Raw genomic sequence first — 18227 nt, 5'->3', positions numbered from 1 at the left:
TAAATTAAATTGCCCAAATTTGTTACCAAAAAGCTGATTTGAGTGAACCTGAACCAAGGAACATTCTTCATGGCATACAGTTTGAGTATCCTTTATTTGAAATGCTTGGAACCAGAGGTAGTTAGAGTTTCAGATTTTTTTCCTGATTTCAGAATATTTACATATACAGAATGAGATAACTTGGGGATGGGACACAAGCCAAGATTTCATATACACCTTACACGCACAGCCTGAAGGTAATCCATAAGGCATTTGAGTGTACCTGTGTTTTGACAGCAACCCTTCGCACAAGAATAATGATGGAATTTTCTACTTGTGGTATTATGTTGACCTTCAAAACAGTTTGAATTTTGGAGCATTTCAGATTTTGGATTAGGAATATTACACCTATATCTCAGTTTCCCTACTTACAAAAGGGAAACAATCTCTTTTCCACGTCTCAAGTGTTAGGGCTAAGTGTCCCTAAAGCCTGTTCCAAGAAGGGCTCTCCTTATGTTTGTCACTAAACCTATATGAAGATATATTAACATATCTAGCAATGTTAAATGCTGATAATACTGAATATCATTAACAACCCTAAAATATAGGAAAAGGGGTCTCAGAAAAGACAAATGATTTCTCAGAGTCCGCACAGCTAGGAAATGACAGAGCTGTGCTCTGAACCATGGTCTGACTTCATTCAAAATCAACCCTCTTCCTACTGTACCACATGACAAGAAGTCACACCAAACTAGGTGCATGGCCTTTCATGTAAGGTTCCTAGAATGGGGGACTGGGCAGATGCTATAACACATTTATATGTATACTTCTATACACACATTGTTCTGGAGATCAATGTGGGTCATATGGGCTGCGATATGGTTGATTAACAATAGGACACCACCTTCCAGAAGAATGTCTCCAGTGGCATGCCAAAAGGCTCAGCCTGTGGTCCAGTCTTGCTATAAATGTGAACGGGAACTTGGATGAACATATCCCTTGCATACTTATTAAATCTCTGTGAGGAGCAGGCCCTACCAATACTTTGCACAGACATCAAGATTCAAACAAGAGGGGCTGGGGAGATAGCTCAGTTGGTAGATGCTTGCCTCGCAAGCACAAGGCCCTAGGTTCGATCCCCAGCACCACAAAAAAAAAAAAAAAAAAAAAAAAAGATTCAAACAAGAGCCAGGCACAGTGGCACACGCCTGTAATCCCAGAGGCTTGGGAGGCTAAGGCAGGAGGATTACAAGTTCGAAGTCAGCCTCAGCAACTTAGTAAGACTCTATGCAACTTAGCAAGACCCTGTCTCTAAATAAAATATTTAAAAAGGGCTGGCGTGCAGGCCATATAGCCCACCTCGTAGAGTGCCTGCCTCTCATGCTGGAGGCCCGGGTTCGAGTCCCCAGCACTCTGTGATTGTGAAAATCACAAATAAAAAGGGCTGGGGACGTGGCTCAATGGTTGAGTGCTCCTGGGTTCAATCCCCAATACCAAAAAAAAAAAAAAAAAAAAAGAAAAGATTCAAACAAAAAATTTGGACATAAGTAGGAAGAGAAGAAAATAACATGATATGTAGGTATAAAATGTCAAAATACATCCTACTGTCATGTATAACTAAAAAGAACAAATAAAAAAAATACAGAGGGTTGGAAAAGCAAAAATGTTTATCCCTCTAATTTTCAACCCTGAAAAAAACAAAATAAAAAAACTACAGGAGAGAAGATTAATTAAGCCAAGTTAAGAACTGACAAGAATTCAACTTTCAAGTGACCTAAATACACTTGCAGCTCCTGGGTGCTTTCCTGTTGCTTCCAACGGACAGCAGATTGCACAGGCTGAATTATTCCTTTCTGGCACTGCCTAAAGGGAAGGCATCCCTCATACCATAGCAGCTTTGTCAAGCACCTGGATTTATACAAGTGCTAATGTTAAAAGGTAGCACTAAATGATGTCTCTCCAGATGAAATAGGTCCCTCCCCTCAACAAATATTAAAACAAGATAAAACTCTACTAGAATACAAAAATGTAGAAACTAATCTGGCCAAACATGAATTTAGAAAAGAGAAAATATTTATTAAACCCTAGGCATGTTATGTGAGGTTTTGATCAAAAAACATATCCTAAAGCATTTCTAAAGTACAACAGCCTATTCTCCATTGAATTGCTTACATCCATCAGAAAGATGCCACAGCCCTAATAACTGGTTGATGTAGTCCCTTCATATATGAATTAATTCATATGTGAATAAAATCTCTTAATTTGGTTTATTGATTCCTTCAAAAAAAGAGAGAAAAATAACATGAGAAAAAAATGGAAACAAAAGTAAAATATCCTTCGAATATGAAAATTAACTGCACAAGTCAAGGCAGCAGTTTATAGTAAAAGAAACTTGAGAGGCATTAACGGACTTGAAGAGCATGTAAGTTGATGATGTGACAATTATCTTTAAAGAATCTGCAGCATGGGCTGTACTCATAGAGGTAGAGTGTCCAAATTGAGGGAGGTTCCCTTACTCAATCATGTTCATTTCATGAAGGCAGGCCCCGTTACCTCCTTATTTGTGGCTGGCACCCATGGAAATCGGGGCACAATGAAGAAATAGTACCTGTTCAATAAAATGGTGTTGAATAAGTAAGTGGATGGATGAATGAACAAATGGCGTACTGTGCTCTGACCTAGCCACTCTCCTCTGAGCCCTGAGAGTTATACACGTGGGGATGCTATTTTTAAAGAGGGTGACTGGCAAACCAAAGCATGTGCATTTAAAGGCAACAAGGCACAAATGAGGCCAAGGAGTTCAAAGGAGCACTGTAGAAAAAAATAATTTTTAAGCAACCACATATCTATCCATAAGGGAATAGACAATAATAGAATATTATGTGATCATTAACAAAAATCATAATCATGAATATATACTACCATAAAACAATTTATAAATCTTTTTTTCTTATTTGTAAATTTAGAAAGTTGCAAAAGAAGGGCTGGGATTGTGGCTCAGTGGTAAAGCACTTGCCTAGCATGTGTGGGGTACTGGGTTCAAATCTTAGCACTGCATGTAAATAAAAGATAAAGATCTCTTGACAACTAAAGAAAAAAAATTTAAAAAAAGAAAGTTGCAAAAGAATATATACCATGTAACTTATACATGTGTGTATGTATTTTTTTAATTTCATAGCATTTATGTATTTCCCTTTGTACTATACGCAGAGAAAAAATCTTCTAGACTTATATACACTACACTGGTAACAGCAATGACCTTTGAGAAGAGGACTGAAGCTGAACTGGGATGAAGTCTTTCTTTTTATCTCTATTATTAAATTTTTTACAACAAGAAAGTCCTGGTGTTTTATGTATCTAATTGCTTTAAGGAAGGCAATCAGAAACATGATGTGTGGAATTATCTATGGAATTCAGAATATTTACATTGAAAAGGAAAGATTTGGGGATGAGGGCTGGGGAGATAGCTCAGTTGGTAGAGTGCTTGCCTTGCAAGCACAAGGCCCTGGGTTCAATCCCCAGCACCACACACACACACACACACACACACACACACACACAAAAAAAAAAAAAAAAAAAAGATTTGGGTATGAGGACTCTTCTCAAATATTGAGGGGCTGTCATGGGAAAGGGGATTGGCCCAGGCCTGAAGCAGAAGCAGGTGGAGACACCAGGGAGAGACAGGACCTACCAGGAGAGAGAGAGAGCTCCTGAGCTTTTAACCTGAGAGCTGGAGTAGACCAATTTCTATGTCGTGAAGGTAAAATTCCTAGAAGAGCTGGCAGAGATGTGGGGCCACAGGCCATGAGACAAGGGTGTCAGCAGCAGAACTGTTGTACTAGGTGACCTAAAGTCACTGATTCCTGGGCCTTTGAGGTTCATGACCAGCAAATCTTTTTTTTTTTTTTTTTTTTTTTGAGGGGTTTTTATATTTTGCCAAATAAGGATATTAAAGTAACTAATACCATCAACTTTCATTATGCAAAATAAATATATTAACACCCCAAAATGCAAACTCTTGATTTGTAAAAATGGAATACATTCAGCTTTATCAAAATTCACTACATTTTCTCCTGTCTGAATTTCACTGCAGACAGCGAAAACCAAGTCATGAGACATTACACTATGAATAAACATGTCAATGCACAGGGGAAAGGGAGGAAGAAGCAGGCCCTGGTGTCACAGAGCCCTAAGAGTCTGCATGTCTCTGCATCCCAGGGTTGGAGGTTCAACCCAAAATCATCTTCATGATTTATGAAAAATAAAGTCATTGTGATAACAGGTGTTTATGGAGGCCTTCAACCACAGAGTTGCTATTCCAATGGCCAGGAGCCGGTGGACCGAGCAGAGCCATATTACTCCTTAAAGGCACGTTATAAAGGGCCCTGCTCTGGCTTGGGATAGTTAGCTCCAACCCCTCACTAGATTGGCCAGACTCCTATGCGCAGACCATGGGTTCCCAAAGGCTACCCTCGCACTCAGCAGCCCAGGCCAACAGCCAGCAAGAGGTGGAGTCAGGAAGTATTTACCAGAGCTGACGAAATGGAGTCCACTCAAACCTATGTGCATGAACTCAACAAGCCTACCTTCCTGGAAAAAGGGGGCAGTTTCTGTGGATCACTGGCTGGGGGAAAAGACAACAGGGAGCAGAGCAAAATGAAAAGCAGGGGAGAGGGGATCCCCAGGCCCCCAGGATAGAGGGTGGGTGGGTAGATGGGCAGGTTCATTCTAACTGTCTGTCCATGCACTTATTTAGGAAAAACAGATAGAATGCCTACTGTGTGCCAGACCCTGGGCTACTATAACAAATAGTTATATAGTGTGCTAGACCCTTTCCTAGAATGTTCCACTGCCTGGATGGAAGACACATGTGCACACAACAGAGGCCCATCAATGTGCAGAAGATGAAGGGCCACACGCAGAGAGAGCCCTATGAACTGATTTGGGAAGATGCACGGAGCTTGACAGGGACATTGGGAGTGAAGGTGGTGGGTGGGGGCTGGGCCAGGCCTCAGGCAAAGCAGAGTCAAGAGGCCAGCTTCTCTGTTCCCTCTGCCTGCAGGCCCTCCTCATTCCAAAGTGGGTTCTCCTTGCTTCTAACAAGGACCTGGGCAGTGCTAGGAAGTCCTTAGGCTCTAGGAAAGAGGGGTACTGGAGGTCTCTGGTGAAGCTGGACTCCTGGTTCCTGTTTTCTTGGAGATCTGCCGGTGGAAGATACAGAACAGGGCAGCCCATCGGGGGAAACTGGGCCCTTGCTGAGGCACATCCCAAGCCCTGCTGCCCCTCATCTTGCTTTATGCCCATCCTCCCAGCCATGTGGGCAAGACCAGGCTCTGAAGAGTGCCCTGCTAGCCAGGATGCTGCTGGTCAACATAGGGGAATCACCAAGTTCTCAGAAGGGAAGTATACTCTGCTTCCTGTCAGAGACCAAGGAAGGGATTCCTCGCCTTGCAGCTTCGGGCTTCCCCTCCTGGACATAGGCTGTCAACGCGTTCTGGCCTGGCACCTCTGGCCTTAGAGTCCAAGTACAGCTTGATCACTCCTCTTGGTGCCAGGGTGCCAGCCTAGAGCTAGGAGCACAAAAGCCCTCCACCACTGGTTTCTGTAGGACTGGATGTTTTCCTGCCCAGGAGTGGGGATCCAAATGTTTTGAGGCCTCAGTTTACCAGCTACATGAATAGCCTGCAAAACCCACCTCCAAGTCTTCAGATGAGCCATTCACAGCAGGGGCCTAGATTAAGTTTTTAAAGTATCCTTGTGAGGGTCTGGCACCATGGTGCACTCTTGCAATCCCAAAGTGACTTGGAAGGCTGAGGTAGGAGGATGACAAGCAAATTCAAGGACAGCCTAGGCCTAGGCAACTTTGTGAGACCAATCTCAAAATTATAGAAAAAAAAAAAAAAAATCAGAGGGTGGACCAGGGATGGACCTCGGGAGTAGAGCACTCCTGGGTTCAGTCTATAGTACCATTAAAAAAAATCCTTGTTGGGGTCACACACTATCTTTGAGATGACATCATTAAAGCAAGATTAACATATAACTTTTTTTCTATCTTTCTTTTCTTTTTAATTTATTTTATTTTATTTTGCAGTACTGGGGATTGACTCCAGTCAATCCCTGCCACTGAACCACATCCCCTCCCTTTTTTTATTTTGAGACAGGGTCTTGCTAAGTTGCCAAGGTTGGCCTTGAACTGTTTCTTTTCTTTTCTTTTCTTTTCTTTTCTTTTCTTTTCTTTGTGGTGCTGGGGATTGAACCCAGGGCCTTGTGCATGCAAAGCAAGCACTCTAGCAGCTGAACTACATTCCCAGACCTGGCCTTGAACTCTTGATGCTTCTGCCTCAGCCTCCCCAGTAGCTGGAATTACAGGTGCATACCACTGTACCCAGCTAGTCTAATTTTTAATTTTTAATTCAGGGTCTCTTGGTGAGGAAAATAAGAATTCATTACAAAGCTGATTTGTGTACAAAATTTCCAAAACTATCCTCTTAGGTCCAGTGAGGCAAGCCTGGGTCTACCTGACAGACAGAGCCTGGCACATCTCTGTCATCACTGCTGTAGTAATGGGCCGAGTCTGGTGCAAGGGCACAGGTAAGAACATTCAGAGGAAGACCAGCAGTTGGGGGACCTGAGCAGAGCTGCCAGCTGGTCTCCAGAGTCCCCAAAGGGCAAGACTGAAAAAAAGAGGTGAATTGGCAGCAGGCCAATGTGAAATGGAGCAATTAGAACCCATATTGCTGCAAAATTCCTCAAACAACAACAATAACACATTTATTGAGCACTTCATGTGTGCTGCATGCTTAACACTCAAAATCTCAGTTCTTTTCCTAGCAACGTTATACATTTGATGTCGTTTCACCCCATTTTACAGAGGGGGAACTGAGGCTTGGAGAGAGATCACATAGCTCTTATTGGTAGAGTTGAGAGTTCAATCCAGCTGGACCTATGGTCCCCACACTGTCCTTCACAGGGCTGGAACCAGGGACACCCTGCAGCAGTCCATGGTAACTGAGTCTGTGGGAGATGATGGTAGACAACACCAGTGAAGAGGAAGGGCCACTAGCAGAGAAAAGCAAAATGGGATGTGAACTAAGGAGCCTCAGGGATTGAGGCTTCCATTGGGAAGGCGTGCATGGGAGAGGGGGGGCAGCAGCCATCATGGAAAGAACTGGATTTGGAGACAAGGGACCTGCACCGAGATCAGCAGGCACTAAGTAAAGGTGAATGGGTTAAGTCCCAGCTCTTCCACTTAACTGCTTGTCACGTCACCACTCCGACTTTCAGTTCCCTTATTTGTCAAATGAAGACAGTACAGTCCTCACAGTGCTTGTGAGAGGGGAAAAGGTATTGGCTTACAGAAGTCCTTTGGAAGTTGTCAAGCGGAAAGACATGAAACGAGAGGTGACCTGGAGCTAGGTAGGGAACTGCGCAGGTTCAGAAACAGCACCAGAGCCCAAGGACGGCCTCAGAAGCCACTGGCAGGTAGGCCTGGGGGACGCTTGAGGTGGAAATGTTATTTTAGAGGAAGCTGTGATGCTTAGAGAAGTATATTCTGCCGCTTACTAGAGTTGCCTTGACAGCCCTCTGTGACTTGGGGGCAGAGAGAAAGCAGGTCCCGCCCCTGCCCTGCAGGCACACACACATGCAAACACGGCTCTCCTCCCTGCTCCCTTCTCACGCACAGGCACAGGGAGGTGGCTCTCTCGCAGGGCCAGGGGAACCCTCTCGGGGTGGGAACCCTTCTCCACCCACCCTTCGCCTGCCAACCCTCCCTGGGCCTGCAGATACTATCTCTCCCTTCCCAGCTGGCAAACCCCGTTCATGAGAGGTCTGCAGGAGTTGGTATGAGTGAGAGGGCTCTGGAAATATGGAAAAGTACCAGATCCATCACACCAGGGGCTCCGGTAACATTAGGTCGTGTCTCATTGCAGGAGTCTCCCTCCCTCTTTCGCCCCCTCTTCTCTCTCTCAAAAGCTGTTGGTATGGTGGAAAGTCAGACGGGCCTGTCTTACATCTGAGCTCCACCTTGGGCAAGTTACTTAACCTCTTTGAGCTATAGTTTCTTCAGCTACACAATGGGAATAACAATGCTTACCTCATCAGGCTGTTGTAAGGATTAAGTAATATCAAATAAGATATGACCTATGTGGAGAGCCGGGCACACCACAGCAACCTCAGTTTGAATTCTGGCTCTAAGCAAGTTACTTGACTGCTCCCAGCCTCTGTTTTCTCATCTGTAAAATGGGAATTACAACATCTACTTCTCTGGATTGCTGTAAAGTTTTATTTTTGTCGTTGGTGGTTTTTTTGGTCTTTTTTTTTTTTTATACTGGAGATTGAAGTCAGGGGCACTTGATCACTGAGCCATATCCCCAGCCCTATTTTGCATTTCATTTAGGGTCTCACTGAGTTGTTTAGTGCCTTGCTTTTGCTGAGGCTGACTTTGAACTTGTGATCCTCCTGCCTCAGCTCCCAAGCTGCTGGGATTACAGGTGTGTGACCCTGTGCCCGGATGCTATAAGGTTTTAATGAATAACTGCTTGTAAAGTGCCAGCCCAGTGCTTATTATAAACTGTTAATACCAATAAATGGTATTAATTATTAATTTCTCCAATTATTGTTTGGGATCAAATCCAGTTTCCCTTTCAAGATTTCCTTTTCCAAAGAGACTCCTGTAACAGGGTTGGGATGGCCCTGCTTTTAGTCTTATCAGCCTCTGTCTCCACCAAAGGCAACTCACGAACCTCTCCCCCCCCCCTCTCTCTCTCTCTCTCTCTTCCCCTCCCTCTCTCTTTTTCATGGTGCTGGGGATCAAACCCAGGTTTTCATGCATGCTAGCCAAGCACTCTACCTCTGAGCTAAACCCCCAGCCCTAAGAACCTAATTTTTTATGACTGCAGAATAAGGGAAAGAACTTGGATGCTCTCCTCTCTCTCCTTCAACCTCACCACTCATCACCTTACACCCAAGCTGAGAGGAACATTCCAGAATGTATTCACAGACTCATTGCAGTATTGGAGCCTGAACCAGCTAGGTCCCAGATCCCAATTGCAGAAGGACTTTTTGATGGCTTGTGATATCTGGTAAACCAGCAAGTACTAAGGACAAGCCTTCAGAGACAAGCCTTCCTGCCCCTCCTTGCTGCTCTCTATCCTGTTCTCCACAAGGCTTGGTCCACCTGGTCCTGGGGCTGCTGCTCAGGCTACAAACAGGAAGTAGCTGACACCTGAGTCTCAAGGCAAAGCACCAAGTACCTGTGGCAAAGGGAGACAATTTCCATCTCTCCACAAGTAAATGCAATTATCATTGCTTCCCCGCCCAAGCCTGGGGAGACTGGTTAGGCTTATGTCAGAAGATGACAGATCCCAGAAGAAGGGGACCTTTCAAGAAACATATGCAGCCCATCCAACCTGGTACACACCCAGAGAGTAGCCACACAGGGAGAGAAGAGGCAAAAGTATTGGATTCCCATTCATCAGAAAATATTAAGAGCTGATGTTTATAGGTAGATTGCTGTATGCCAGAGACTATTCTAAATACTTTAACCATATTAATTGTTACAGAATCCCAGGAAGTAGGTACAATTACTGTTCTCATCATTGGGTGAGGAAGCTGAGGCAAAGGCCTCGGTCAGCAGGGGCTGTCTGGTTCCACCTTCGCAGCACACTACCTCCTCCAAGATGAGCAGATCGTGTGGTGGACACAAACCCAAAGCTGGGAGGCTGGCAGGCTGGACAGTACATTCAGACTTCCCCGGTTATGGATAATGTGATTATGGGAAAATCCCTTAACCTCTCATGCCTCAGTTTCCTCATCTATAGAATGGGGATGATACTGACTACTTCGCAGGATTTCTGTCATTATTAAAAGAAGCAATGTACATACAGTCGTTTGTACTCCATGTATGCCACACAGCCAGAGTTCAATAAATATTGTACTATCATATATATTATGACTGCAAAAGGGAAATCACTTTGGAGGAGGGAGTCATTTAATCTCGCCAATTATCTCCTGTCTGAAAATTCGGCTCCACACCTACCGAGCCACCCAGTCAGGCCAGCTTATTCCCTGGCCCTAGTTCACATGCCTCACTTTGACATTTTTAGGAACTTTGCAGGGCCTTCTCCCTCACTGGATAGCAAGCCAGGCTCTTGGAGAGCAGGGGCTGAGTGTGTTATTTCCAGAGTTTTTTCCCACTACCTTGTATCTCTACGGTGAAAGGTTGCAGCCAGAATTACATCTAATTCCCAGAACTCCTGGCAGGAGAGGTAACATGTCCTTGGTGGGTCAAGATCAGTTATTCTCACTGGAGGTGATAGCTACCTTGGGACATGTTTACTGAAATCTATGGTGGTATTTCTATTTTTTTTTTTTTTTGACTGTCTTAATCATTAGGAGGCTCAGTTTGCATTCACTGAGCAGAGGGTGGGTCTCCCAGACATCTTGCACTGCAGAAGAGAGCACCAAATGAGAAACACTTGTGTTCTGATCAACTTTTATATGATTTTCAAATTGCCCCATCAGGTCATTTGGCTGAAGAGCCTGCTTTTAATCATAGTAGTGTACAACTCAGTTTCATTTTTTTAATGCAAACACAAAATATCTTTTATATACTCAGTATACACTTTGCCCAGGGCTCAGGGGATGTTATTTTCTGCATTAAGGAAAAAAAGTTGTGTTATTTTGTTTAGAGCTTTACCAAGAGTTGCTTAACACTTGGGAAAATCATGGCTTTTTTCTTTTCTTTTCGGTGGCGCTGGGGATGAGATTCAGGGCCTTGCACATGCTAAGCACAGGTGCTACCACGTATGACCCCAGTCCTCCAACATGGCTTTCCAGCTGCCCATAGAGAGCATGTTGATAGCAGTTCGTTTATGCCTGTGACGCTTATAGAAGCAGAAGCATCCCACTCTCCCCTGACCCTTCTGAGGGTGTGTGCCCAAGAAGTTATTGACTGAAATACATAGCTTGTCATTATAAATGACTTTGCTTTCTCCTTTTCATTCAAATTAGAACATCTTGCTGATTTTTATTCATATTTTCTAGAAATTTCATTTGGGGGGTGGTTTTCCACAATCCTTGTTATAAAAGACAGTAGGTCTGATAAGGAGGAGAACAGGTTTAGAAGGAAGGATGTATAGGCGGGTGACATGAGGGATGACTGGGCCCCTTCTGGGTCCTTTTTGATCTTCCTGTGCATGTGGAGGGGACTTTCAGGTGTCCTGTCTTCTGGTTCTCTCTGCATTTAGTGAATGTGTTTAATTTTGCAGTGAGGTCTTAGAAATTCGGTTGTGGCCATGCAGAGACACCCCGGTTCCCACATACTTCATCTATCAGGCTCCTGTATCTATTTCTCAATAACTTTGCTACATTTGGGGTGGGGAGGATGTAGTGGGCTAATATCCTAAAATCATCACTACTCTGGGTTGACAAAATGTGGCTGACTGGCTGGCTCCTCATGCCCTTTTTTTTCTGTTTTTCTTTCTTTCTTTTTTTCTTTTTTTTTTTTTTTTTGTACTGGGGATTGAACCCAGGGGTGCTTAACCACAGAGCCACATCCCCAGTCCTTTAAAAAATATATATATATATATTTTTTTTTAATTTAATTTTATTTTTTTATAAGAAACAGGGTCTTGCTAAGTTGCTTACGGCCTCACTTAGTTGCTGAGGCTGGCTTTGAACTCAGGATCCTCCTGCCTCAGCCTCCTGAGCCACTGGGATTACAAGTGTGCACCACTGTGTCTGTGCCCTCCCCCAGTAATCCTGCCTCTACCTGGAAGTACAGGACCAGAAGCTGGGTCCTGCAGCAGAAGGAAACAGTTCTCAGAGGAATGAGAGTTTTGATACCTGTAATTCTCCACCCCCCAAGTCCGTCACAGAAAGTCTGGGTCTCCCTCTGGCACACCAGGCCCACTACCTGGAGGCTAGATCCACCTGTGTGGCTCTTTTAGACTTCCTGAGCCAGACGGGTCATGTGCAGTCCCTCCCTACCCCTGACCCCCACCAACCTCTGCAATCTCCTTTTCATTTTCTTCCTCACTGGGCTGGGAGCTCCTATGGGCAGGGGCCATGTTGTACTCCCCAAAATCCAACTCGCGTACAGGTTTATAAAACTAAATAACAACACCTGTCAGTTAATTCCCTTCTCTTGAGCTCAGCTACCCAGAGCCAGAGCCTGGCTGCTCCTGGGCATCCCTGGGGTGGGGGTCGGGCTTACTCTGCCACCACCTCACTGTACTCTTGAGAGCCTGGTTCTGCTACCCCATGTCTCCATCATGGGCCTCTCGAGAGAAGTCTACCATTCTGGTTCCTCAGAGACCATTCCTTGAACTGAATTTTGTTTTTGTTTTTGGTTTTGGTTTGGACCTGGGGATTGAACCCAGGGGTGCTTAACCACCAAGTCACATCCCTAACCCTTTTATTTTTTATTTAGAGAGAGGATTTTACTAAGTTGCTTAGAGTCTCACTAAGTTGCTGAGGCTGGCTTTGAACTTGCGTCCTCCTGCCTCAGCCTCCGAGTTGCTGGGATTACAGGTGTGAGCCACCACACCTGGTGGTCTGAATCTTGTTGATCTTAGAGAAGGCACTCCATTGAGCCCATTATATATCACAAATCAGTGAGCACAAAGAGCAACCTGAGAATCATGCCTGTTACTCTGTTGTATTCAAGGAAACCAGAAAGAAAAATCTCAGTTTGATTTGAGACTAAATGCTACATAGGGGCACACCAGGGCAGCTGCTCTCGGGGAGCTGGTCTGGGGGGTCCAGAGAAGAGCCCAGGAGAGCTACATACGGTGCAGGTGAGTTTAGAATGCTGCCAAATCTGGGATTGAGAAAATCAGACCACTGATTCTCAGTTCTGGAAGCAAGAAACAGAGACAAGGACACCTGCCAACTTGCTTCGGACTTGTCAGGGCTCACAGAACTTTCCGGAGGTCTTAGAGCAAGACAATATGCAACAACATAATAAAATCGTACCCTCATCCATCTGGTGGAATCATGGCCCAGGATGATGAGGGATCCAGAAATCACCAGAACAAAGCAAAAGTGAGCTATCCAGCTGTGTACCTGTCATTGGGATCACCAAGTCCCCTTAAACCAGTTCTACCTCAATATGGTCTTCTGAAGTTAACTGTTGGTCCGAAGAGCAGGAAATGGAGTGGAGAAACTCCTTGATGAACTTAGCCATTGCCCTGGGTTCCTGAACTCAGGGACAGAGCGCCCCACCTCCTTTCCTCTCAGAAGAGGCCTCCTCTTCTAGGCTAACCCCTCTCCTGGGTTCTGCCACCACTATGTCCTCTCTCTCCTACTGCATCTCCTCTCCGCCCCTCCCAAGTCTCCCTTAGCACTCAAAGCCTTCTCTCACTCTGCCTCCTTTGAGGCCAACACCTGCCTCTTTTCACTGTCCCCTTCCTTGAAAGGGAATTCTGCAATTCTTGTCTCCATCATTTCCTCAACTCCACTCACCCTCCAACTGCAGCTGCCTGGCATCTGCTCTCTGTGGACACTATAGACTCTAAGTATTCCCTGTCCTTCTAGTCTGCCCTTGGTCCTTCTCCTGCTCTGTTCACCTGGATGACCTTCCTCCTCCTTCCCATCATCTCACATAGTGTGATTCAGTGGGACCCCTGAGCAAAGCATCTTCAGTCCTGACCTGCCTCCTGGACTCCAGATTCACATTTCTTACCATATACGGGGCACCTACAGCTCATTATCTATTCCTCTTTTTCTTCTCACCATTGGACAAGTTTGCCCCATCTCCTGTCTTCTTTCGTTTTATGTCTTTATTTTATTTATTTTTATGTGGTGCTGAGGATGGGACCCAGTGCCTCACATGTGCTCAGCAAGTGCTCTGCCACTGAGCTATGACCCAGTGCCTCTCCTGACCTCTTGATCTCTGAGTTCAGTCTCAGTAATGCTCAGAATCCCAAGCAAGAAATTTCAAAATCACTTTGGATCAGTCCCTATCTTTTGCTGTCTACATCCAACCCGCTGCCAAAACTGTCCTGATCTTCTCTCCCAGCTCTCAAATCTGGTTCTCTCCATGCCTACTGATAGAGTAACAAAAGAAAATACTTAGAGTGATGTTCTAGATGTGTGTGTTAGGAGGCACACACACACACATGTTCACATTTGTTTGACCCTCACAACTACCCTGTGAGTTAGATACCATTATTCTTTCCATTTCACAGGTGAGGAGATTGAGGCAAACAGAGGTGGAAGAAACAGTCCCAGGTCACACAGTCAGGAAATACAAAGTCAGGATTTGAACCTGGCTCTGTCTGTGCACTTAAGTTCTTTGCTAGAATCCTGGGCACTGTCCACTTCTGTCTCCTACGGTTCCATCCAGCCTCTCTTGCATCAGCCTTTCATCTAGCCTCCCTCCCTCCTCGCCCACATCCCCTTCAGCTCTCTTCCAGTAAATCAAACTAGTCATGCTTGAAAATGCCCCGTGGCTCGCTGCTGCCCACAGGGTAAACTCCACACTTCTTTCCTGGGCGTTCAGAGCTCCTGCTCATCTGGCCCAGTCCACAGCTCCAGCCTCATCTCCCACCAGCTCGCTCCCTGCTGATCCTCCCACCATTCCCTAAAGCTGGGCCCCTTTTCACTAGTGAGGCTTCACCCTCGCTGTATCCTACATGGGAACATTCTTGTTGCCCCTTTCTGTCAGTCAAAGCCCTACTTTTCCTTTGCCACTAGCTTCCACAATGTCCTTAGGTAGCACCCCAGAGCTCAGCATTCTCACAACTCTTACAGAATTCACTGTGCATATATCGCAATTTATCTTACAAATAACACTATCTATTTGGCGCTTACAAATGGCTAAGTATTCAAGGAATAAATGGATGACCCCACATGTGGCCTGCTGGGTCCTTCTCTCTTCATTCCAACATTTGAAATGATTGTTTACACTGGATCACACATGATCATAAATGTTGTCAAGGTGGCCTCAAAACTATTTCTCCTCATTTGTCTCTCTCTCTCTCTTTTTTTTTTTTGTGTGTGTGTGGTAGTGGAGACTGAACCACTACTACAACTGAGCTGTATTCCCCAGGCCTTTTTATATTTTAATTTGAAACAGAGTCCAAAGGTTGTCCAGGCTGGCCTCAACCTTGTGAGCCTCCTGCATCAGCCTCCTGAGTCCCTGAGATTATAGGCATGCGCCCCAGCACCCAACTTTCTCCCCTCACTTTCTATACATCAGAGTGATTCTCTTCCACATTTCTCTTTCAAGAAAAAGAATAGAATAAAGGGGAGTGGAAGTCAAAGTCCAACTGCTCAGTCAGAAATGGCAGGAAAGAAAAGATAGCACCATTGCACACAAACTGTAAGGGCCTTGGGATCATCTCATCTAAATATCTTCAGAAAGAAGAGGTCAGCATAAGGGCAGTGATGAGCAAGGGGCAGACAGCACTGGAAATCAGGTGTTCTGAGTCTCCCTTCAGGAGACTTTCCCTGTTGATCCAGAAGCAGGGCTACTACCACTTAGCCCCCTGGGCAGGTAAGATAGAGAAAGTCTCCTGGAGGAAGACTCAGAGCGCCTGTCTGCTCCTCGCTCGTCACTGTCCTTATGTAGACCTCTTCTTTCTGGCTCTCAGCTCTGCCCTGCTTCTGGATCCTTTTGCCTTCCCTCAATTATCCCCATAACAAGCTCAGGCTCTTCCTGGGACCAGGAAGTTAACAGGCTCAGCACGGAAGTGGTGCATGAAAGTTGGATAAACCGACACTGCAGTTACCGCCTCTGCCTGCGGCTCCCAACTGCACCAGCTCCTGATAGGAGCTGCAGCAAGGGCAGTAGCTCTTCTTTCTCTCCCCTGTGTCTGCCAACCCCTCGTCTGCGAGAGGCTGTTCCTCTACAACCGTACTTCCCTCCCCTCCCTACTCCCTCTCCTTCCCGCTTCTTCCTACTTAGTCATAGTGAGGTCACACTCAGTGTCTGGCTCCCAGGCCTCTCCCCAAGAATGGTGTGTATGTAAAGGGAGAGGGAAGCTGAGAGACTGCAGAGGAGGATGCAGCAAGGCATCATGGGAAAATGGGCTCTGCATTCAGAAATGCGGGTTCAAATCCTGGCCCAGCCAGTTGACCAACTGTGTGACCTTCATCAAGTTACTTCATCTTATAATCTGCTGAAAATCATGGGGCTGCCTGGGAGGCAGTTTCCTCACCTGTAAAACAGGGATAGTAACACGTTACCTCCCTGGTTCACAGTGAGAAATAAATGAGATTACAGTGCTCAAAGCACCTTGCCCAGAGCTTGGTGGTCAGCAAACATAGGTTGACTTCCCTTGCCGTGAGGCATGAGTGCATAACCACCAAGCAGAGGCTCGGTGCCCACCTGTAAGCCTGCAGGTGAGCCAGTGTGAAGGTGAGCATGTGGGTGTTGGTATCTGATGACCTCCAAGTGAGAGAGTCGAGGGAGGAGGCAGAGCCTGAGAGAGGCTGCAGATGTGATTGGGAGCAGAGAAGAGCTTGCGCGATGTGAGCAAGTGTGACTAGGCTGAGCCTCTCTCCCCCAGACTCCTTCAAAGGAAAGATCTGCTGGGTCTGTTCTTGTCAGTAATGAGAACTCCAAGCCCCTCCCAGGTGGGGGACCACCCCGCCAGGCTGCTCCAAGGGAAACAAACTCAAGTGAGTCTGTTCCAGAGCCAGTGGAGGGTATGGTACATCCTATAAGACATCCAAGAGCCAGGGGCCTCCCTGCAGCCTGCCCAGGGCCAGAGGGGCTGCTCCTAGCCTTGTCCCCAGCACAAGGTTTTCTCAAGCCCCAGCAGGATCACACAAGTAGCCAGAGCCACTGGGCCTGTGCAACTCGTCACCTCTGGACAGGCAGGTGTGGCCACTTGTTGGTATGAGATAGATAGTCTCTTCCTTATCCTTGTCGCCAAGGCCTAGGGAAATGAGAGGTGGACCCTGGGCTGGGGGTCCTGACTCCTCAGGATACAGTGTGTAGGGAGGGCGTAGCCCATGTCCCAACCCACTTGGCACTCTCCTTTAGGATCATAGATTACCTGGAAATCTCCTACATCCTTCTACCCCCGAGGCAAACCTGGCCAAAATATCTCTTAGATAAGAATCTGTCTCCCATTTAAAGACTTGAAGTGAGAAGCTGATTCTACAATTTTCTTCCCTTGGTAGTTGTTCCAGGGTTTAATAAATTGCATTGGCTGGAAGTCCTTCCTTACAGCTAACCTAGATCTCTCATTAGTGAAGCCTAACTCTGTTATAGGTCTCAAGGGGAGGGAGAATAGTTGGTCTTCGTTTGTTGGCAAATTTCCTAGCCTTTCTGATGAACAAAATGGCAAACATTGCTTGCCTAGGTTTGGGCTTAGAACTCAAGATTATTGCCTTCTCTGACTGTGAAGGATATACCCAGAGTCAATGGCCTTTTAGGAAACATTATTAGTGACTTCAGATCACTCTACAGATAAAGGAGGAAGAGAATATATCTAATTAATACCCGTGTTTGATCTGCAGCTCCATCTTAGACTTCTATCCAGAATATTGGCATGAAGGGAAAGAGCCCAAGTGATTGTCCAACACACCCCCAGGGTTGGGAGGGTCTCCCCTTCCCTCTTGCTCTCTTCTCCACCACATTCTTCTATGCCTGACAAATCCCTGCTCATCCTTCAGACCTACCTTCAGATATACCACCTCCTCCATGAAGCCCACCCTGAGCTCCCAGGAAGAGCTAACTGTTCCCACTTGTTTGACTTTTTACCCGTGGAGTAACACAAATGATGGTATTATAATCATCCACTAAAAGTCTCTCATGAGCAATATTACTAAGCCATACAGAGGAATGAAATCCTGTTGTTTGTAGGAAAATGGAAGTGGATGACATCATGTTAAGCTAAATAAGCCAAACACAGAAATACACGTAGTGCATGTTCTCTCTCATATGTGGAAACTTAAGGGTGAGTGGACGGATACAAGGAATACAGGACATATGCATGCGTGAGAATGTCACAGTGAATCCCATCGGTTTGTGCCATAAAGATGTTAATAATCATACTTTTAAAAATTACTAAATACAACTTAAAGAATCTTTAAGAAATAGAGTCTCTCAGTCTCCTTCCCCCAGATATTTGCCCAGCCACTTCCGGTGCTAGACTTGGGCTCCTCCAGCACAGGGCCCACATCTTCACTTTTCTCCGTGTTCCCACACCTGCACAGCGTAGGTGCCCCTCCTCTAACTGATGGAGTGAGCTGCCTTTTCAGCCGAGAAAACTCAGACTGAAAAATATCAA

At 45.7% G+C, this 18227-nt stretch overlaps 1 protein-coding gene across 3 annotated transcripts in view; it reads right to left on the bottom strand.

Moving 5' to 3' along the window:
* Nucleotides 1-18227, bottom strand: part of POU2F3 (POU class 2 homeobox 3) — a 76590-nt gene that overhangs the window by 31339 nt on the left and 27024 nt on the right. The window lies entirely within an intron of this gene.

Source organism: Sciurus vulgaris, assembly GCF_902686455.1.
Source record: "Sciurus vulgaris genome assembly, chromosome: 11".
Classification (NCBI taxonomy): Eukaryota; Metazoa; Chordata; class Mammalia; order Rodentia; family Sciuridae; genus Sciurus; species Sciurus vulgaris.
Note: the sequence above shows the minus strand (reverse complement) of the source record. Positions and strands in the feature narration are given on the sequence as shown.